General features: G+C 47.5%; 1 protein-coding gene across 1 annotated transcript in view; it reads right to left on the minus strand.

Moving 5' to 3' along the window:
* LPIN1 (lipin 1) overlaps positions 1-24,158 on the minus strand; it is a 478,422-nt gene that overhangs the window by 349,985 nt on the left and 104,279 nt on the right. The window lies entirely within an intron of this gene.

The following is a 24,158-nucleotide window of genomic DNA, read 5'->3' on the forward strand; positions in this document are numbered from 1 at the left end:
GACCCCTAGTTAAAGCCCACAAAGTTCAAGATCTGTGTATACAACATACAACAATAATTTGTCCCCACCACCATGGGATGTATTCATCACAGAACTGAAACATGAAAACTGCACCACCACCACAAAAGTAAAGGTAACTCAAATGGGAGCTGGGACACTTCTAAACTGTCAGAGGGCTGAAAAACTGTGCCTGATTCAGTTTGTATACAGTATACACTCCATGTCTGACTGAGAAATTTTGATGGACTGTTCAATGAAATAAGATGCCTTAAATGAAAGTCTATGAAACTGCAGAATTACCTCACCAATCAATCAATGTGGCATTGTGACATTGACTGGTGGCTGTGTGTCTGCCCCCTCAAAAGTAGAGACACAGCCAAGCAAACTGGAAGAGGCTGACATAATTGTGCATGAAGAACAGCCCTCGCTGTGGGTTTCACTTATCGTAGCTGCTCATAACCCAAATCTACCTGATGAGGTGTGCATCAGTGGCGATACAATTAGTTACCATGCAAGAATTCCATAATAGTGGATGATCTCATAGCAGAGATAAATGGAGGCTGTTGGTTTTCCACGGTTGATCTCAACTCTAGATACTATCAGGTCTTGCTGGAATCATAGTACAGATATCACACAACCTTTTGCATTCACCTTGGACTCTGCAGGTACAAACAACTTATATTTTCGAATCTCCAGTGAGGGTGAAGTATTTCAGAACATCATTTTAGAAGTTCTTGCGGGACTCACCAGCAGTGGTTCTTCCTTAGGAGCCCCCCCCCCCCCCCCCCCCCAACCAACACACACACTGCTGCAGAAAGAGTGGGAAATAAAATAGTAACAAATGATTTTATTTCCATTTTAGTTTTTTACTCTCCGCCGAACGGCGTGTGGGGGCGAGGCCAGTACATAATTGCTGCTGATTTGCAGCAATGAGGAGTGGTCACTTCAGTTTGAAGTGCACATCTAGGTTTGGCCGGCTATCTTGCTATGGCCAGCCCAATATGCTCAATTTAAACCTCTCCCACCCAGATATCTTAGACAGGGTTGCAGAGCAGGCACATGCCTTCAGTGCCTTTCGGAGCGCTGAGTCAGCCAGCTCCAGCCAATCCAGCCGCTTCACTCATGCTGCTTAACATTGTTAACAGCATGAGAGCAACGTCTGGACTAGCTCCAGACTCGTGCTCAGAGGAGTCTGGAGCCAGGGACTGGAGAGCATCGAGGACGTGCTACAGGATAAGATAAGTGAACCTTTTATTTTTTTTCTCTTGTAATTTTTAATGTAATGTATTTATATAATGTATGTTTGTTTGTATTAATGTACGTAGCGCCCTACCGTTTTTATTATGTCACCAACTGCCACTGGGGCTCACAGGAGTCATAAATGACAATGATAACATTTATGTGCATTCCAAGACCAAGCGAACGCCACTCCAGACTCCAACATGTTTTGTCCAACTTAGAGACTGGGGCTTCACTTTCAGTCTCAGGAAATGTGAATTAGCCAAATTCTGCTTCTTAAGATGTTGGTTCAGCCAAATAGGTAGCCCATGACCCACTAAAGTTGATGATATAAAGTCTGCATCACCACCTACATCTTTGTCAGAAGTTAGAAATTTAGTTAACATACTGTGGGATGGTTATCAAAAATCTAATGTGCTGAACACCAATGTGCCATTGAAACTGAAGAGTATGTCTCGGTGGTAGAGAAATGCTCATGTCCACTCCCTATGTTGGTTGCTAAAGGACAGTTTGAAACACAGTGAACAGTGGAGGTTGTCTGTGTTAAACGCTTCTACCTGCAGCCCTGAAGCTTATCAGGTTCTCTAATCTCTTGTACTAAAAGACATACAATTAGCCAATGCAGGGCATTAAGGGATTGCCAAGATCAAAAGTTGACTCTAAAATAAGACTTGGTTTCCTAGGCTGGATGAGATAGTACGAAATACATCGAAGAAATAGTCTCAGTGTCAAGCTTTTGGCTTGCTGTACCCACTAGCACCCATTGTTATGAAAGACATTCCTCCATATTCCAGAATTAGAGCGAGTTTTGGAAGTCTAAGGGACGGACAACATCCGCTAGTGATAATCTGCGATCATTCAAAATATCTAGAAGTGGAGAAAAGTCAGCTGATAAATGTGAGAAGTTGGCCTGGCATATGTTGTCCACTATTCTAGTGGGCACCTTGCACCAGTCTAAACGACCCTTATTGTGATGGTTGTAAAGTCAACCTTGAGAGAGCGCAAACTGACCTAAATGTATGAGTACATCACACTTACCTGTAGTAAGCACAAATCATGAGGAGAAATGCCATGAGTGCTAGTAGTATCTGCAATTATATTCTGAATGTATAGCTAATGTAGAGATTTAAGTAGAAGTGGAACTAATACAGAAATGTGTGACACTATATGATTTTATTAGATGTGATTATTCCTGAATCCATGTCGTGTAGCTGTTAAAATGTAAGATGGCATGTGGTTAAACGCAGAATGTGGTAGGCCTCAGGGCCAGAGCTAGAAGGGAAGGGGAAGGTGTTTCTTTTCACGACATAGATGAACTAATGTTTTGGTCATTGCATTAATGGGCCATGATTTATAGATGTGTTTACTGAATAATAGAATAAGAGTATTAACATGCTTTAATTAATGAAGAAGTTGAATGCTATAATCATTATGAGAAATGTTGTAGGCCTGAAATGTTTTAACATTGATTTACACGTACATGTCTGGGCCGAGAAATGTTGCAAACCTTTTTGGAAGTCTATGAGAGTTGGGTTCTTGGCTGCAGATGTCTGTCTGCAAGAGAAAGGGAGGATCCGATTATAAATAATATGAATAGAGGTCTGTTCAGTAGACGGCCCAGACATGGAGGAGGGTTCTGGAATGTTTAAGGGGTATCAGCGGGCCGGAGAAGAGTCTGAGAAGCAAGGTCAACTCCAACGTATGAGGCCCAATACAAAGCAGCATGGAAAAAGCCAGAAGCTACACCACGTGAGGGGCGTCTCACGAGGGGCGTCTCAAATGTTGTTGACTGTTTTGTATTAGGGACAGTACCCCTGGGTGGAGTTAGAGCAGATACCTGAGGACCCTTTAGAGAGCGGATGGGTAGGCAGAGAGGGGTCATGACTGGAGAACTATAGGTTTTCACCAAGAGACTAAGAGTGAGTGACTTCCCTTGGGGGTCATTCACTGCTGACACCTTTGTTAGGTTGGGATTTGGTTAAGTAGGGATACCATCTAGAGCAGGGTAGGGACAGCCTAACCTGTGTGTTTTCCTCCAACTTAAATGAAGGAGAGATATGCGTCAATGCTGATAGCTTTATTATTCTTAGAACTTGTGTTAGTAATTTCCGTTGCTCGTCTGAGGGCTTTCAGAGAGCACATGTATGTAGTTGGACCTGTGTATCTCGTGAATCTCATTCTGAGATGCCTGTATTTGCAGCTTATCCTATCCTTACAATAAACTTTTGAAAGCTAGAAGTTGTTTGTGATCTTTTGGAGCGGGGTCCTTTATTGGGTGAACTAACTTGGGGAGAGAGGCACTTTCTTCCTTCAATGACAGGCAACAAAGGTTCAGTCGACCAGATCGGGGTTTAGATCAATAGTGATAAGGTATCGATCAAAATCTCGCCCTTCCAGTTGGTAGCTATAGAGGATGGTTGCCTTCTTGAGGACGGTGACCTAGGCCAGGTTAGCTTACCCCAAGGCCCCTAGAAATCGATGATCGGAAGAACCGCCCGCTGAAGAACATCCGGATGACGTGAGACAGAAAAAGCAGCAGTATCGGTCGAGAGTGAGTATAAAGGGTCATGCGTGTTAGATTGCGGTGTTTTTGTATTGTATCTATGTTGTAATGTCTGGCGGAGTTGGAATGTCTGTAGAGTGACTGTGGAACAGGTTGTGAGCGCGCGCAACCGGTGGAAATCTTAAGTTCAAGGAGAGCTTAAGTGGTTCGGGTGTATCGGACACCCAGAGTAATTGTCAAATAGTGTGAAGGGGGTCATGAGGTACCATTGATCACCCGAAAGACCGAGATAGGGGGAACGTAAGAGTGAGTGCGTGAGTAACGGACGCTGGTCGGAGGTTACTGTGTGTGTAAGCAACCTATCAGAGAGACGATAGACATTTCGTCAGTTGTGTTGACAATTACATATAGACTGTGGACGTACAGTCGAGGGAAGTGACCGCTTGGTCGGAAGTAGTCATTTTTCGGTGTATGAATGGGACGCATGCATGACCGGGAGACGAGTTGAGAAAGGAGGGGTGCTGCTGCGAAGCGGAGAAAAGTGACGTCAGGAAGTGTCGCGACGTGATTGGCCGGCAGGAGAAAGACCGCGCTGTGATAGGCCAGCTAGCAAAGACGTCAGAAAGTGTCGCGACGTGATTGGCCGACCGGAGAAAGACCGCGCTGCGATAGGCCAAGTTAGAAAAGCCGCGACAGGATTGGTGGATTGTCATCAGGAAGTAAACAGAGTAGCGAGGCTGGATATTGTGCGCATAATTATGAAGTGTTTTAAATGGCTGAGAGCGGTGTTTAAAAAAGAGAAGCGGGGATCGGAAGAAGGGGAAGAAGCCCCGCCGGAGGGTACGCCAGCTCGTTACATGGCAGTGAATGTTGGGTTGCATACGATCCTTTGGATATCAGAGTGGAGTAAGATTACTGAAGGAAATGAGGAACTGACGTTCCCGAAGTACGGGACGTTCAGATTAGAGGTGTTACATCGATTAAAATCAGTCATGACCTCAATGAGACCCTTGCCTAGACCGACCCAGTTTGAAGCCCTTGATGCATGGATTAGGGCAGCGCATGAAAAAAATATGAACAGACGACAAGAAAGGGTGAAACGATCGGTAAGGGCAGTGCAGGATGCCAGGTGGGATGCGGATGCTAAAAGATGGAGAGTGCATAACATGGAAGTAAATAAACTGTACCCAGTGTTAGAGGTGCCCGGTAATAAAAGCCCCCTAGAAGAAGATGATGAGAGCGAAACAGAGGACAGCCTGATAAACAGATTACTGACAGACAGGCCACCCCCGTATAATAGAGCAGGGGGAGAGGTCGAGCATAGTGAAAGAGAAAAGGGGGGCAATGCAGGAGAGCATGGACCGCTTCCCAGTTCAGAGTGGGATCCTGAGGCAAAGAAAGAGCTGTCCCAGCCTAGTCAGGTGCAACAGGTAGTCGGGAGGTTTGTGGTACAAAGAGCGCCGGAAACGGAGTGCGCCACATCCTACGGATTACCAGCTGCACTACAGGTACCTGTTACCATAGGTCCTATAGTATCGATATATGACCCAGAGAGAGCAAGAGGGGAAGAACGGGTACGGAAGGACAGAGAAAGAGCAGGGACGGCAAGGAGGAACGATACGATCAATTCCCCAAGTCAGATGCCGATACCCAGAGAGTGGAGCACCCCGATGCACACAGCAGGGGATCCAGGAGGGGACCCTGGGGGCCCTAGATGGCCAGTGGATCTGAGGGGATCTGGACGAAAATCCTTTCAAGAGCTAAATGAGTACATGAAGAAGTGGGATGAGGCAGTGGAGGCTCACAAGAGCATCATAGCTGCAGAAGCTGAAAGGGAAAGTCAGGACAGCAGAGCTCGGACTCACTGCGGGGCTGGGGAGAGCAGCCCGGAGTGGGACTGTAGAGAGAGAGATAGTAGGGGAGTCACCCATTGGGCCCGGAGTGGAGATAGAACAGACCTGGAAAACGGGGGCCCCGGGAGTGGAGGGGTGGCGTGCCCAATACTCAGTGAAGGGGAGAGGAGAGCGCAAGAGTACAGAAACAGCTTTAAGTGTCCACACTGTGTGCCCGGCACCAGAGAACAGAATGGGAGTTGTGAGAGGTCGCACCATAGTCCCTGTGATGACGGAAATGAGCGCAGCCCAGGGAATATGGGGAACCAGGAAGGATCGTATCGGATACTGAGCGATACTAGGCAAAGGGAGAGTAGCGACCAGAGGGAAAATAACAGAGAGGCGTACGGTGAAAGGAGAGAAGAAGAAGAGAGTGGGCAGAGCAAGAGTGGGGGTAACAGGCCCGTGTTCCATCACCTTCCAAGATCGGATGGCCGAGCATGGGACCTGGAGAGATGGGAGCAAGGGAGAGCACTCATTAACTCTCCCGAGCCCAAACGTAGAGCTCGGAGTTGGGATGGTAGGGAGACCAGTGAGCCCCCTTCGAAAGACATATTGCGAGCTGAGATAAAAGCTAAGAGACTCGATGTCGCCAGCTTAAGGTCAGACCTGGATGACATGATAGATGGTACCCTGCCTTTAGAAAGAATGGAAATGTATGAGCAGGATGAAATACTGTATATGGCAAAGGACATCACTCGAAAGGCGAGAGCAATCCATGAGAAGTTAGTCGAACTAGCAGGCAAATATATGGTGGACCTGTCAAGAACCAAAGCATTACAGGGTAACCACAGGCTACATTACACAGATCGAGACCTAGATGAGAGGAGAACGATTGGGCTGAAAACGCACATAAGGGAACTGATCACTGGAATAAGGACATGGAGGGCACTAGATAAGTGGGAAGAGAGGTGGTCCAAGAAAGGGACCGTCAGGAGAAGCACGCTTGGTATGACACCAGGAAGGCTGCAGGGAATAGAAGCATACCCTTTGCGTGAAGTCGCCAATGGGAACTATGTGCATGTCCCTTGGAGTAGGGGAGATTTAGCTGCTTTTACCACCTCCTTCCCCAAATTGCGGGAAAACCCAGTGGAGTGGTACAAGCAAGTCGAGAGATTTGTAAAAATCTCAAAGGTCCTATGGATAGATCTGAACACGCTGTTCGACATTGTAGTACCAGGAGATCTGTGGACAGCATGCAAGGTTAGCGCTGAGTGGCCCACAACGGAGCCGGAGAGAGATGCTAAGACTAATGGGCCGTCCGAGATTGTGATGGCAAAATTCGAGAGAGTGATGACTTGGCTGAAAGAGAAAGTGCCAATGCAAGACATAGATTGGGTCAGAATAGACCGAACCAGACAGGAACCCAAAGAGACCGTCCACGAATATTACGAGAGATTGCTGAAGGCGTTTAAACAGTATAGCGGCCTGGATGTAATGGATCCAAAAGACATAGGGCAATTCGTGTCCAAGTTCGTCCTGGGACTGAGACCGGATATTAGTTTAATGATTCAGCAACACTCGATTTGTTGGCAAAGTAAACCCCTAGACGAAATACTGAGGTATGCCAGGTACTGCTGTGATGAGATAGACTCCAAGGCTAAGAAACTAAAAGAAAAGTTGATGGTGGTACAGATGCAGGCAGCAGGAAAGGGGGGACAGCAGCAACAGCAGCAAGGAATAGGTACAGGAGGAAAGAAGCAGTACAGTCAGAACAAGGGCAATGAGGAGAGTTCCACCTTTAGACCCAGATTAGACATAGCTGCCTTGAAGAAAACGACTAGGTGCCACCAGTGTAACGAGGTGGGGCATTGGAAACGCGAGTGTCCCTACAATGTAGAGATAGGAGAACAAGAGATAGAGGAGGAAGAGGTCCAGAGCGCGCCTACAAGAGGGGTGACGCCATACCAGGGAAAGGTGCTCAAAGGGGGGGGGGCTCCTCCCCGAGCCCAGTTCCCGCAACCTCCTCGAGTAGGGTCTATGGGTAAGACCTATAGACAGATGCCCCTGTTTGTAGAAGGAGAAGAGTGCTATTATGTGGACCCATTAACCGGACAGAGAGTGGAAAGAGAAGACTGCACCCTCGGGGCAGCCTTGGAGGTGGACCAGAGGGGACCCTATGTCGAAGCAGAAGTAGCAGGGTGCCCCACGACATTTCTGGTGGACACAGGAGCCACTAGATCCACGATCAGATCAGCTGCAGTTCCAGACCTGCCCATGTCTGGAGAGACCATACAAGTGGTGGGGGTCGCAAACAGGAGAATAACCAGCCAATTGACAGAACCGGTACAGGTGAAAATAGGGAAGTACAGCGATGAGCACCAGTTTGTGGTTTGCGATTCAAGTCCTGTGTGTCTGCTAGGCAGAGACCTGTTGTGTAAATTGAATTGTACAATATACTGTACACCTCAGGGAGTGGAGGTATTGACCAATGATGATGACGCAGACTTCAAAGTTGCAAACTCAAGAATATGCGTGGAGCTGTACCCTACTTTAACAGTAGATGAGCTCCCCTGGGACTTGAGAGAGACAGTGGCACCAGAAGTATGGGACTTCACTGGGGAAGAGATTGGATTGGTCAAAGGGGTGGACCCAGTGAAAATTGTAGTGAAACCGCATGCTGAGTTCCCAAGAACACCCCAATATAAATTGACTCCAGAAACGATTGCAGGCATAAAACCCGTGATCGAGTCCATGATTAAACAGGGAATACTGAAAGAAATCGTGGGTAGTCCATGCAACTCCCCGATTATGGGTCTGCAGAAACCAAATGGGAAATTCCGGATAGTACAGGACCTTCGAAAGATTAATAACATAGTCGTTTCGTGTTGTCCAGTGGTACCGAATCCATCAGTGATACTGTTTCAGATTCCATTCCAAGCTGAGTGGTTCACTGTGATTGATCTTTGTCAGGCTTTCTTTTCGATCCCTCTGGACGAAGAAAGCCATTTTCTTTTCGCATTTAAGCTGGAAGGTCGCGTCCTAACATGGTGTCGTATTCCTCAGGGGTATACAGAGAGCCCATCGATCTTTAACCAGCTTTTGAAGAAAAATCTTGAAAGTCTAGTGCTGCCCCAGAAGTCAGTTCTGGTCCAGTACATAGACGACCTCCTCGTGGCGTCAGAAACAGAAGAAGCTTGCAGGGAGGACTCCATTGCTTTGTTAAATCACCTAGCTGCCAATGGGCACAAGGTGTCCCCGGGAAAGTTGCAGTACTGCCTGACAGAAGTGCAGTACTTGGGACACAGAATAGAGAAAGGCAAACGAAAGGTGTCACCAGACAGGATAGAGGCGATCATGAAAATGAATGCGCCTAAGACACAGAGAGAGGTCAGGATGTTCCTAGGGATGGTGGGTTATTGCCGACAGTGGATCGCGAACTTTTCACTGAAAGCAAAGCCCTTGCAAAAACTGACGCATAAGGAGGTGAGCGATCCGGTACCATGGGACAAAGACTGTTTGATGGCATTCTTACAGCTGCGAGAGGACCTGTGTCGTGCTCCGGCATTGGGAATGCCTGATTACAATAAACCATTTTTGCTTTACTGTTGTGAGAGAGAAGGTTGCGCGTTGTCTGTGTTAGTCCAAATCCATGGGAATGCCCGTAGACCAGTTGCTTATTTCTCGGCTACTTTAGACCCAGTAGCCGCAGCGTTGCCCGGATGTCTCAAATCCGTTGCTGCAACGGGTGTCAGCATTGAGAGATGTGAAAATATCGTCATGGGGCACCCGTTAGAGGTGTGCGTGCCCCATTCTGTTGAACTGTTGATGACCAGGACCAAAACACAGCATCTGACCAACAGCAGGCTCACGCGCTATGAGCAAGTTATTCTTGCTGCAGAGAATGTGACCCTCAAGAGATGCTCTGTTTTGAACCCTGCCACCTTGATGCCACTCCCAAATGATATCGAGGATGATGATGAATGTACAGACCATGACTGCCTCGATGTGACTGAACTATGCACCAAACCCAGACCCGACATCGTAGATGAGCCACTGACCGACCCAGATGAAATTTTCTTTGTCGATGGCTCATGTGTAAGAGACGAAGTTGGGCAGTTGAGAGCAGCTTATGCTGTTTGTACAATTACTGGAGTTGTGGAAGCTGGGTGCCTGGAAGGAGTACACTCCGCTCAGGTAGCCGAGATTATTGCCTTGACACGTGCTTGCTTGGCAAGCAATCAAATTCGAGTCACCATATACACCGACAGCCAATATGGTTATGGGGTGGTTCATGATTACGGGCAGTTATGGTCTCAAAGAGGGTTCATGACCTCTTCAGGCTCTCCCATTCGCAATGGAGAGTTTGTGCGCCTGTTGTTAGAGGCGTTGCAATGCCCAGCAGGTATCGCAGTTGTAAAGTGCACCGCACATACCAGAAATGAGGACTTCGTTTCGAAAGGCAATAGATATGCTGATGAAGTTGCGCGGTATTGCGCGGAGCAAGGGTACTCTTTCACAGAGGTGGAAGTGGGTGGAATAAATGTAAGGACTGAATTAGCCATGATATTGGAAACTGTTGATACTTGGGATGAACTGTCAAACATGCAAGAAAATGCTCCTGATTTTGAAAAAGAAACATGGGAAAAGGCAGGATGTGTAATGGGTGAGTCCCATTTTTGGGTCTCAGCAGACGGCAGAGCAGTGTTGCCCAATGAGATGGTGAGTCCAATGGCCAGACTCATACATGGTCCCGTACACCTAGGGAGAGACGCTATGCTGAGAGTGTTTAGACAGACTTGGTACAATCCTAAGTTTAGAATAGCAGCAGAAGCAGTGTGCCAGCGTTGTGTGACCTGTCAGCAGCTGAACGTAGGGAAAAGAACACCAGTTGCACTGAGTCACATAGGAAGGTCTGGAGGTCCATTCAATCGAATGCAGATAGATTTCATTGAAATGCCGAGATGCAACCGCCTCCGCTATGTCCTGGTGGTTGTTTGTGTGTTCTCCAGATGGGTTGAGGCATACCCTACACGTAGGTGCGACACCCTCACAGTGGCCAAGTTACTGCTTAGGGAACTCATTCCGCGCTTCGGGGTGCCGGCCTCTTTGGAATCAGATAGGGGAACGCATTTCAACAGCGAGCTTGTGAAGATGATTTGTGCAGCTCTGAATATCGATCAGAAGTTGCATTGTAGTTACCGACCAGAAGCCTCAGGAATTGTGGAGCAGATCAATGGCACGATCAAAGCCCGAATTGCAAAGGTGTGCTCCTCAACGACCCTGAGTTGGCCTGACGCCCTGCCATTGGTCCTCATGAGCCTTCGTAGTACCCCAGACAGAAGAACGGGGTTGTCACCACATGAGGTGTTAATGGGGAGAGCAATGAGGCTGCCATCTGTCCCAACTACTGCACTGTTAAATATCACAGATGATATGATCCTGGACTATTGTAAGGGGCTGTCTGACGCCATTCATTCTGTGTCCCTTCAGGTGCAGGCTGCCGAGGTTCCATCGTGCCAGGGCCCGTGCCATGACCTGTATCCTGGGGACTGGGTCCTGGTGAAAAAACATGTGAGAAGAAGCTGCTTGGATGTTCGTTGGCGTGGGCCCTTCCAGATCATCCTGATCGCGAATACGGCTGTGAAGGTGGGAGGCCTGCCCAATTGGATCCACGCGTCACATACGCGAAGGGTTCCAGCACCTCGGGAAGAAACAGCTCCTCTCTCGGATAGACGTCCAGCAGAGGACCGAGAAGCCATAGAGGGGGCTAGCCAAGCTGTAGAGGTGCCAGCGGAAGCAGGGAACGAGTCTGACCAAGCTGAGGACGGTCAGTACAACAGCGAAACAGACGACGCTACAGAAGGAGAAAGTAGCTGGGAGTACGAGTCAGACACTGACAGGTCTGACAGGGAGCGAGAACAGACAAGAAGGAGAAGGAGTAGAAGGGCACGTGGAGAAGCTAATTGGCCGCAAAGAAGGAGCTCTAGCCTGAGGTCAACTCCAGAGGTAACCCTTCCTCCGATATCAGAAGACTCAGACCCGGAAGAAGGTGCTCAGGGCGCTGAAGCACCGGACCGAAGAAGGTCAAGAAGAGTGCGTGTGCCTAACAGAAGATACTCCACACCTGAGTGGACATATCTGGCGACAAATGTCTTTGAAACAGGAGACAGGGAGGATTCGAGCGGTGGTGGTGTCCAGTTCTGAGCCCATCGTCACCGTGGAAATACGACTGTTGGTACCCGGAGTCGAACAAGAAGGGTCACTAACATTCATGCTCCCCAGACCTCCCCGCCTCAGCAAGTTAAAACACATGTTTCTCTCAGAATTGCAATTCCCCGACTTTGGTACAACGATAACAGCCCATGAAGAGCACAATCTTCGTTTGGAAATACTGAACTTTGCTATCGAAGCTGCAGGTACAAACTTGATAGTAGATGCTTAAAGGACTTTGTAAATAAAGCGAGCAGAAAAGGAAGATTACCTAGCGCCCAGGAAGCAGAGAATATTAGGGAACTTCCCTTGAGTTGATGGAGAAGGGCTAGGGTTGTCTTTATTGAACTGTTAAAGGACTTTTGCGAAGAAGGTTGTCAGCTTCCAGTTGTGTGGATTCTAAAGACAAAAGGATTAAAAAGAGACTGTAAAGGAACGAGAAGAAAAGAACTTTTTGCTAAGATAAGAGAGAGCCATATTGTCTGACGAAATGGAAGCCGGCACCCAGAACCGCAGAGCTAAATGTATAATAGGTACACTAATAGTAGGAGTGATAATATTAATAGCTTTAGTGGTAACAATTTCTTATGTACAGGGACATGAGGAAGAGGCGAAGGTAACTGATGTGAAATCTGTAGAAACGCTTACACCCACTGTTGCTGGTGAGAAAAGGGAAAACACTCAAGAGAAAGCGTTATTAGCTGCAGAAGCCCGCAGGTTATACGTAGATGAGTCCCAAGGAGACTTTAGGTCAAATGCTTATGCCAAACTCTTATATGAATACGTGGATGCCATGGAGGTTAAGGACTGTTACGTCTGCATGCAGTTGCCGGCGTCTGTAGATGAAGGCATTAGATATCATCACCTCCCGCTGACATATGGCATTACATGTAGCTTATTGCTTAGTATATTTTATGAGAGAGATAGTTTTGAATACTATTTCTCCAACTATGATTCAGTGTTGCCAGAAGTCCCAAATTATAAGCAGATGAACAAATGGGACTACTGGAAGAGTGAAGACAGATTGGCCAAGTTCTTCATTCCTTGGATTACCTTAGATACTTCACATGCCCGTAGAAATAACCTGACATGCAAAGTGTCAGAAGTCGAGAAGAAGTTCATAGGGCAGGTGGATGATCGTTACAGGAGACAAAAGATTTTGAAAAAATCAGGACAATGGAAAACAGATTGGACCGAGGAAGAGAAGGCACACAAGAGAAAGGGTAGTAGTGGTCCAATAGCTTTAGATAAGACGCAGAGAGGAAAGCTATGTCTTCACCGAGCCAAAACGTATTATGAAAATGTATACGTGGGAGAAGTCGACTGTGAACATGCTTTCAATATAGAGTACTATACTAAAGATTTCCTGAAGGGAATGCAAGTGATTCCAAATGTGTATTTTGTATGTGGAAGGAATGCCTACGTGAGACTACCTGACAACTGGTATGGATCATGTTACCTAGCAATTGTCTTCCCCAAAATATATCATGCACAAGACTTAGAGATCATCGAGGGCAAGACATCATCGAGGGGAAGGAGAAATATAGGAGATGCAGAAATGGTTGGAGATGTCTTTGGAGCTATGTTCCCTCTTTTGGGTCTAATCCTTAATGATGTTAAAATTAGACGACTGGCAACAGTCGTCGACAGGTTGTCTGCCAGCACTGCTCAGTCCTTAATGCTGGTAGAAGGAGAGATGCAATCGATAAGGGCTATGGTTCTTCAGAACCGTCTTGCGTTAGATGTCCTACTAGCAAAAGAGGGCGGAGTCTGTAAGGCTTTGAAGGTCCAGGAATGTTGTACTTACATTCCAGACAATTCGAAGCCCCTTGAGAAAGTTATTAGGAACATAACTGATATTCACAAGGAGATCGAAGACTTGAGTAGAGAAAATGTCTGGGAAAAGGTGGGCCACGGAATGAGTGAAGTTGGAGGGTGGATCTCCACCTTAGGCAAAAGCTTTGTGTGGTATATACTAAAACCTATCATCATAATATTGATCTGTGGGATCATATTGTGGGGATTGGTGAGGGTGTTCAAATGGTACAGAGCAAGAAGGTCAGAAAGAGCCCAAAGAGAGCAGCTGCAGAGATTGGCTGCCATACAAGATAATCAGTACAGGAGTCTGAGGGCTCTGGAAGCACAGAGACAAGTTATGCTAGCAATAACTGCAGTTTAAATGTTAGTGATGACCCCGAGAGGTCATCAAAGGGGGGAACTGAGAGAGCGCAAACTGACCTAAATGTATGAGTACATCACACTTACCTGTAGTAAGCACAAATCATGAGGAGAAATGCCATGAGTGCTAGTAGTATCTGCAATTATATTCTGAATGTATAGCTAATGTAGAGATTTAAGTAGAAGTGGAACTAATACAGAAATGTGTGACACTATATGATTTTATTAGATGTGATTATTCCTGAATCCATGTCGTGTAGCTGTTAAAATGTAAGATGGCATGTGGTTAAACGCAGAATGTGGTAGGCCTCAGGGCCAGAGCTAGAAGGGAAGGGGAAGGTGTTTCTTTTCACGACATAGATGAACTAATGTTTTGGTCATTGCATTAATGGGCCATGATTTATAGATGTGTTTACTGAATAATAGAATAAGAGTATTAACATGCTTTAATTAATGAAGAAGTTGAATGCTATAATCATTATGAGAAATGTTGTAGGCCTGAAATGTTTTAACATTGATTTACACGTACATGTCTGGGCCGAGAAATGTTGCAAACCTTTTTGGAAGTCTATGAGAGTTGGGTTCTTGGCTGCAGATGTCTGTCTGCAAGAGAAAGGGAGGATCCGATTATAAATAATATGAATAGAGGTCTGTTCAGTAGACGGCCCAGACATGGAGGAGGGTTCTGGAATGTTTAAGGGGTATCAGCGGGCCGGAGAAGAGTCTGAGAAGCAAGGTCAACTCCAACGTATGAGGCCCAATACAAAGCAGCATGGAAAAAGCCAGAAGCTACACCACGTGAGGGGCGTCTCACGAGGGGCGTCTCAAATGTTGTTGACTGTTTTGTATTAGGGACAGTACCCCTGGGTGGAGTTAGAGCAGATACCTGAGGACCCTTTAGAGAGCGGATGGGTAGGCAGAGAGGGGTCATGACTGGAGAACTATAGGTTTTCACCAAGAGACTAAGAGTGAGTGACTTCCCTTGGGGGTCATTCACTGCTGACACCTTTGTTAGGTTGGGATTTGGTTAAGTAGGGATACCATCTAGAGCAGGGTAGGGACAGCCTAACCTGTGTGTTTTCCTCCAACTTAAATGAAGGAGAGATATGCGTCAATGCTGATAGCTTTATTATTCTTAGAACTTGTGTTAGTAATTTCCGTTGCTCGTCTGAGGGCTTTCAGAGAGCACATGTATGTAGTTGGACCTGTGTATCTCGTGAATCTCATTCTGAGATGCCTGTATTTGCAGCTTATCCTATCCTTACAATAAACTTTTGAAAGCTAGAAGTTGTTTGTGATCTTTTGGAGCGGGGTCCTTTATTGGGTGAACTAACTTGGGGAGAGAGGCACTTTCTTCCTTCAATGACAGGCAACAAAGGTTCAGTCGACCAGATCGGGGTTTAGATCAATAGTGATAAGGTATCGATCAAAATCTCGCCCTTCCAACCTTATAGACCAGCTATCCTAGTGGTAGCATGGACAAGCAGTCTTACGCTAAAACTTCAGAGAGCATGTGAAGCCAGCTGTTTTACCATATATAATCCCTTGAATACCAAATGAAAGGACACCACCCAAGGTATATATCAAATATATATGTATTTTTTACTAACACAACCCCTCTGCACTCTTTATGAGATCAGAGTTCGAGATACGTTACAAGTTACTCATTATGCATACTATAAGTTGCACAAATACAATGCTGCCCTAGGGGCCTCACGAACCATATACTAAGTAAGTGGTATAAGAGCCACTTCAGGAAAAGTGAATAGGCCTAGGGCCTTGGGAATCGCTGGGGCTACACTACAGGACCAAAGGTTTGGAAGTAGGAGACCCACGGGAGACGCGTGCAGTGTGGGAACACAGACGCAAGTTACCATTGACTTACAATGAAGAACGAAGAAGTCACAAAGTTACTGATTAAGGACACTTCCGGGTGGACTACGGTGAAACTCCTTTAAAATAGGACACTTGGATAGTCAATACCCACGGGAGCACCGGAGTACTCGAGTTACCTCACCCAGGAAAGCCGGGTGCATAGTTGCCTTTTCGTGTCAGGTTTCGTCGATGCTTTCAATGGAGACCTGCAATAGACGTGCTGCAGGCGGCCGAAGGAAGAGTGTCCGGGTGGATCCAAGGGTGGATCAAGGAGCTGAAGAACCTGAAAGCAGAGGGGACAGAGTCTGGGTCACTAGCCAGTGACCAGGATGGAACCAGGTGATGTTGCGATGCAAACAGGTGAAGAGGTGAAGCTTGTCTCTGCAGTCACGAGGACCAGGAGGCGTCGACGATGACTAGAAGCTGGAGTCGAGCTGTCCCACGAAAGCTCTAGTTGACCGCGGTGTCAGTATCCGGATTGGACCCAACAAGCCTTGGTAACCGCAACCCACGCAGGAAGTGAAGATTCGCTTCAGTTCAGACCAGCAAGGTCTGAGGAGCTCCACTTTTGGAAGGAAGCTGGAGCAAGCCCAGAGCAACCCGGCAAGCATTGAAAATTAAAAGAATCGTCTTCAGGGGGCTCACTAGCCAATGGGCTAGCAACCAGGAAGACGCATCAAGCTGAAATGCAGGAGCAGGCCCCACGCGGCACTCGTGGAGTGTGGAGGGCTGAGCTCTTGTGCAGATGTTGCTCGGGTCTGGGGCTTCTCGTGCACCAATCCACAACTGCGGGTTACCTCAGGAGTCGATGCAGCTAGCAATTCGCAGGATGTCCATGAAGTCTGGTCCCACGTCTCTCGTGTCCACCACGGGTCTCAGCTTTGCTGTGGATGTGGGTCGGAGTCCAAGAAGTCTGGAAGTCCAGTCCTGAGTAGCTGAGTCGTCGGGTTCCGTCGGGAGCGTTGACAAAGCAAACCGACAAGTTACTGGTGGTGCCTGTTTGAACAGGGTGGTCACTCCTTGACTACAAGGGAGATCTTCTTTAGTCTTCTAGTCAGCATAGAATGTCGAAGTCCAAGAGTTCTTATTCGTAGTTTCTTTCCAGGGTAATCTGATGTTTCTAGACACAGCTCCTAACTTTATACCAAACTAAGGGGCTGGATTACCTGCTAGGTCCCTCCTATGGGTGGACCCTGAGAAGGGGGTGGTTACACCCCTTTCTCTTTGTCCAGTTTCGCGCCAGAGCTGGGGCTGGAGTGCCCCAGCAACTGGTTTGAACCGGGCTATGCATGGAGCACCTTGTGTGCCCCAGGCAGTGTCTCATTTTGCAGCCCTCCCTGCCCCAATACACTAAAAGCCTGTCTGGGGGGGTGCTAGCACCTCTCAAGGCAGGAAACCTATTGTCCAGGCCTCCCCTGCCGGAGTTTCGTCCAGCAGCAGGAGGTCAGACTCGTGTCTGTGGCAGCAGCATCCATTTTGTGATGCTGAGGCTCTGTTTAACTTTAACCGGGTAAAGCAGTAACTACAAGTCTTCTCCCTCTAGAAGGGTGGAATGCTACCCCCGCCGCCAGAACTGGCGGGGGGGGGGGGTAGTATTCCAAAGTGTTTGTTTACACCTTACACGACATGTTTTGCTAAAGCCAAACCAAAGTTAGCATTAACCGCGAGGATTATAATGCACTTAAGAGTATATGGTATGGCTATATCATAGAACATCTATAAAGACATGGTTCCGAAAGCTGCAGAGGGGCTCAGCTCATGCTAGGGCACCTTCTCACATAAAACCAAGCACTCTGCCTCCAGGATTGTTAAGGCCTGCCATAGGAGTGACTTATAGGTATAAATGTATCTATATTTAAGGGTAGATACAGGTATACTATATCTAAGCAAGGGGTGATTACACCACCTTGCCCAGGCTGAGTGATCAGCCTGTGGTGTCAGTTTGGATGGCCAGCCAGGGGTGGCATAATACATGCTGCAGCCCCTGGTAGGCCTTGGATGCACCTATGCCCTGGGTACCTATGGTACTATACAAGCACCTGAGCATGAAAGGTCACATCAGCAATGTATGCAAAGGAGCCAACCACTTGATGAGAACGCTAAGAAATATCAAACCTTTCCTTCCCCCAAATGATTTTAAGCATGTGGTTCAAGCGCTTGTCTTGCCGAGGTTAGACTACGGCAGTGCTACTCTCTGTGGCCTTCCCAAATACGTTCCGGCTCCACTAAGGGCTGCACTCAACTCAGCTCCTAGACTGGTTACAGATTCTAAGTGAAAAGATCATATATCACCAGTCCTTAAATCCCTCAATTGGCTGCCCTCCGAAGCACGAATTCAGTTAAAGATTGAGGTTCTCACACACAAAGCCCTTCACCTAAATACTCCTACGTACCTTGTAGAAAAACTGACCTTATCTTGTGGCGTAAGAGCCTCAAGAAGTGCCTCCTCCCTCCTCCAGAAACATCGTATCCTTAAGAAAAAGAGAAGTTGCCACCGAGCTTTCTCCGGAGCCACCCCTAAGATTTGGAACTCTCTCCCACCGGAAATTTGCAGAATTTCCTCATTGACGACGTTCAAAGTGGAAGCCAAAAGATTCCTAATGAACAAATTCATACCCTAATAGGGTTAGTCGCACAGGCCCGTCGACATTCCTCCTGCTGACTTTGTTCTTATTTTGTTACAACTCCCCCCTGAACATTGTGCTACACTTTTGTTACCCCTTACACTTGTCTTATTGTATTACCCTCCTATTTGTATTCTGTAATGTATTCTCTTTCTCTCCCTTACTCTTTCTGGATATTGCCTCTGATATTTTTTGTCTTCCTCCCTTCATATTGTAAAGCGCTCTGTTATCCCTCGGGATCTTGTTCGCGCTATAAAAAACGTTATAAATAAATAAATTAAATAAATAAGATTAAATGCTATACATTGTTTTAGAAAACTGATTTCTAAATAGTGCCACTGAAATCCGCATCCGTTCTATTACAGGCTCATATTTTGGTAATATGGCGTGCATTCCTGCCCACACACCAGGCCGGACATGTACTTGACCCGATCTGCACCAATTTTCCCATCCAAGTGGGGGAGCCTAGTCTGGTGACGTGGTCGGATCATTATATAACCTACTTCTCTTGAGTTGTGTCTAAGGCTATGCCCGTAGCATGTCCAAGTTATAAATCACCTTTTGGGAAAATTGAGCCGTCCTTACTTAACACAGTGTTGGTAGCCTCTAAACCAAGCTTGGTGGGAGAACTCGACTTTCAGGTGGCAGTGTTCTCTAGCTGGGTCTCGTCGGCTGTAGCGACGACGGCCCCTCCCTATGTAAACAGACGGGCTAGAGAATCACCGTCGAAACCCTAGTTCAACTCTGTGCTAAAAGGCCTGAAACATGACTGTAAAATCCTTGAACGGAGATGGAGGAGGGGTGGTAACTGCTTAGCAGACAAGAGGAAGCTCAGAGACAAGCAGAACTTTTATTATGCTTCGTTTAAACATGCCAAAGGGGAATTCTATTCTACCCGTATCAAAGTTGCTAACAATAACGCTAGAGAAATCTATGGGATTGTCCAGAGTTTTATGTCTCCTGTGGCCCAAGCCAGTGTAATGCCATCTTCATCCTCTTGGTGTGACACCCTTTCTCAAGCCTTTAGAGATAAGATGCTAGCAATTCAAGCAACCTTTAGTCCTCGCACTACCCACGCCAAGGATGCTCTGGCTTTCCCTTTAGGAGGCACCGGATGTCTACTGTCTGAATTTAGGCCTGTTGCCCCGCAAGAATGTCTCAAAATTCTGAAAGCTTTCAAATCAGGCTCTCCGGCTGACCCGTGTCCGGCTAGGATGCTGGCAGCGGTCGCTGAGGTTGTTCACTTAGAAGTGACTGCTATTATCAATCTTTTCCTGCAGGAAGCCGTGGTTCACTTGTTTTGGAAGGAGGCAAAGATTCGCCCTCTTCTTAAAAAGCAATCACTAGACCCCCTCTGCCCTGGGAACTATCGGCCTATTTCTCTCCTCCCTGCATTAGAAAAGGTATGCGAAAAGGTTGTAAATAAACAGCTAACCGACTTTGTGGAGGAGGAGGCGCATTTACATCCAGCGCAGTATGGGTTCCGGTCTGCACACAGCACGGAAACAGTGCTGGTTGAGGTGGCAGAGGCCATTCGAGACTGTCTGGATGCGGGCGGAAGGGCGGCGCTTATCTTGCTCGGCCTTTCGGGCGTGTTCGATACGGTCCCGCATCCATTGCTTTTGTCACGTCTGACCAGCATTGGGCTGTCAGGTGCGGTTTGGGAATGGCTCTGAACCTTTTTGGAAGCTCGGACTGAGCAGATTTGGATTCCACCTTTTTCCTCCTCTCCCCAGGAGGTGTCAACGGGTGTCCCGCAGGGGTCCGCCCTTAGCCCGCTTCTATTCAACATCTATATGGAGAAGTGTGGCACAATGGTTAGAGCGGCAGACCCTGATGCAGAGGCTGGCCCTGGACCAGGGTTCAATTCCCGCCTCGGCGGGTCTTGGGCTCAATTTCCTCGGACCTGATAATTCTCGCCTCGGTGCCTATTCTAATCATGGGTCCCACTCTGCAACTCTGGGCAATAGCTTGCTTAATCTCCACAACGACCCCAACAGTGCTAGGATGCTTGGCTACACCTTGGGGGTGCCCAGGAGTGGGCGCCTCACAGGGAAAAAGCCAGGAAAGGTTCCACAGCGGTATACGTACAAGCGCCGGAGAGACCCCATGTGGGGTGATTCGGGCGCTATACAAGTACTACAACATTTACAACATTTATATGACTCCTCTGATTTATCTAGCAGAGGAGCTGGGGGCTAAGGTGATGGCATATGCGGATGACACCCAGATGCTCTTTACCTGGGATAAAGGGGTGGGCTCTGTATCTCTGGCCCAACATTGCCTAGCCTCAGTTTTTAACTGGATGGCGGATGCACAGCTCAAATGCAATGAAGGGAAAGCGGAGATTCTGCTATTTGGCACTTTCCCCCCGAATTTCTCAGAGCAGATTTGGCCTCCTGATTACCCATGTCCGACCTCCACGGGGAAACCGGCAAAAAATCTTGGGGTCTGGTTTGATGAACAGCTTTCTTTCGCGGCACACATTAAGAAGGTGGCTGGTGTCTGTTACGGCTTGCTTAAACTTTTAGAAGCTTCTTTCCCCTTCTACCAGATGCGGCGAGACAATTACATGTGCACTAATTATGTCCCGGCGGGACTATGCCAATGCCCTTTTTTCTGGCATCCCGAGCTATCTAGTGAAAAAGCTACAGGTGGTCCAGAACACCACAGCTAGACGGCTGTCTGGGTTGTCAGCCAGGGACAGTGTACAGAATCAGCTGTGTATATACCACTGGCTGCCGTTAGTAGCCAGATTGAAGTTTAAACTATTGATGATGGCTCATCGCGCGCTTCATGGATGCGGGCCTCTTTATCTACAGAGGCGGGTGTCTTTTTATGCACCTACGCACCCTTTGTGCTCTGGATCCCTATTCCTGGCCCGTGTCCCACGCTTTAAGCGGCAGAGGATGGGTGGTGGCTCCTTCTCAGTGAGGTCAACTATTGCCTGGAATGCTCTACCGCTGGCTCTGCGCACTATCCATGATCCAGTGGTTTTTAAAAGAACGCTGAAAACCCATCTTTTTATCTGAAGCTCACCATGTTACCCCTTTAGACACGTGCCGGGACACTCCTGAGTAGCCGTGTGCGCAATAAATGTATGTAACATAACATAGCGATACAAAAGGGGATGATGGACAGAGCGTTTGAGCAAATCAAACACTCACCCCCAGTCAACTGATCTGGGTTTAATCCATCACCATTCTTTAGCTCACTCGGCCACCCCAGTTCAGACATGGCCATATGCAAATCAGTCTGACCCTGTGCCTCATGGGAACAGTCCAGCACGAACTGCCAAGCCATGTCTTCCCTGGACCGGAAACAAGCATCCTGGGACCGGTTTCCGATTCATAATACTCATCAGCCAGGCTATCTTGAATCCAGTGGCCAAGTGAGCAAGGGACTCACGTCTGAGCATACCCTGCCACACTAAGGGCGAACAAAGCGATACAAAAGGGGATGATGGACGGAGCGTTTGAGCAAATCAAACACTCACCCCCAGTCAACTGATCTGGGTTTAATCCATCACCATTCTTTAGCTCACTCGGCCAACCCATTTCAGACATGGCCATATGCAAATCAGTCTGACCCTGTGCCTCATGGGAACAGTCCAGCACGAACTGCCAAGCCATGTCTTCCCTGGACCGGAAACAAGCATCCTGGGACCGGTTTCGGATTCATAATCCTCATCAGCCAGGCTATCTTGAATCCAGTGGCAAAGTGAGCAAGGGACTCACGTCTGAGCATACCCTGCCACACTTAGGGCAAACAAAGTGATACAAAAGGGGATGATGGACGGAGCGTTTGAGCAAATCAAACACTCACCCCCAGTCAACTGATCTGGGTTTAATCCATCACCATTCTTTAGCTCACTCGGCCACCCCAGTTCAGACATGGCCATATGCAAATCAGTCTGACCCTGTGCCTCATGGGAACAGTCCAGCACGAACTGCCAAGCCATGTCTTCCCTGGACCGGAAACAAGCATCCTGGGACCGGTTTCGGATTCATAATCCTCATCAGCCAGGCTATCTTGAATCCAGTGGCCAAGTGAGCAAGGGACTCACGTCTGAGCATACCCTGCCACACTTAGGGCAAACAAAGTGATACAAAAGGGGATGATGGACGGAGCGTTTGAGCAAATCAAACACTCACCCCCAGTCAACTGATCTGGGTTTAATCCATCACCATTCTTTAGCTCACTCGGCCACCCCAGTTCAGACATGGCCATATGCAAATCAGTCTGACCCTGTGCCTCATGGGAACAGTCCAGCACGATTATGAATCCGAAACCGATACCAGGATGCTTGTTTTCGGTCCAGGGAAGACATGGCTTGGCAGTTCGGACTGGACTGTTCCCATGAGGCACAGGGTCAGACTGATTTGCATATTGCCATGTCTGAACTGGGGTGGCCGAGTGAGCTAAAGAATGGTGATGGATTAAACCCAGATCAGTTGACTGGGGGTGAGTGTTTGATTTGCTCAAATGCTCCGTCCATCATCCCCTTTTGTATCGCTTTGTAACATAACATAACATAACATAACATAAAGTGCAAATGTCCAATGAGTGGCTTTTTAGTGATCATTAATTTTCCTTTGAGGCCTTTTATGTGTTTAGCCTTGGGGTCCCCAACAGTAACAATCCCACAGTTCTGACAGAAAGCTTTCTGAGATTGTCCCAAGAATAATTTAAACAAAAGAAGGAGTACCCACTAGGGATACTTAATACCTGTATAATTATTACGGTATTATGGGTTGCATGCCCTGCGACCCAGTATGGGACAATCCTTTGTCCTTTGAAGACCCCTCACTCACCAACCTAGTTGGTGACATGCTTCATCATCGGGGTCCCACCCGGACGGCCGAGTGCCATCCTGGTGGGACCCCGATGATGAAGCATGTCACCAACTAGGTTGGTGAGTGAGGGGTCTTCAAAGGACAAAGGATTGTCCCATACTGGGTCGCAGGGCATGCAACCCATAATACCGTAATAATTATACAGGTATTAAGTACCCCTTGTGGTTACTCCTTCTTTTGTTTAAATTCATATACCCAAGGGGACCAGGAGTTCCTACTTGACCTACAGGTCGAACCACCCTTACTCTCCCCTCTGTTTATATATATTGTCCCAAGAATGCCAGGCCAGAAGTAATGTGTTATTGTAATTAAAAGTTCCAAGGTCTTTCTGTGAAATGAGTTGAGACTCATGTTATGGAAACATTCTCATGGCCTTCTTCCAAGTAGCTGCAGGAAATAGTCAATAGAGCAGAGGTCAACATTTAATGGGCTTCCCAAAGCTTTTGTGTCCTTGTTCTCAAAAGTCTGCGCAGTTGCAGAATCAGAGCAGCAGCTGGCACAGAAGCATTTCTGCACGCCCTCATCAAGCATTGTTTGCAACACCTTAGGTCAGCCTCAGTATGAGCCAGCGAGCTGCAGGGTCTGTATTGTGGGTACGAGACTACCAGGGCTTTCATTAAGGACAGAGATAACCAAAAGACCCAGGGGCATATTACCAAGGAATAGCGATATTCATCACAAAATGCTCTTAGTGCATTTTTTTTATCGCTGCCTATCTCTGGATATGTTAGCGGAGAAACATGCTATTAGCAACGTTTTTCTCCATTGTGCTAAAATATCCAGCGATAGCGGCGAAATGCGTGAATATCGCTGAGAATACAGCGATATTCACGCATTA

The sequence above is a fragment of the Lissotriton helveticus genome, chromosome 6, assembly GCF_964261635.1.
Source record: "Lissotriton helveticus chromosome 6, aLisHel1.1, whole genome shotgun sequence".
In the NCBI taxonomy this organism is placed as follows: Eukaryota; Metazoa; Chordata; class Amphibia; order Caudata; family Salamandridae; genus Lissotriton; species Lissotriton helveticus.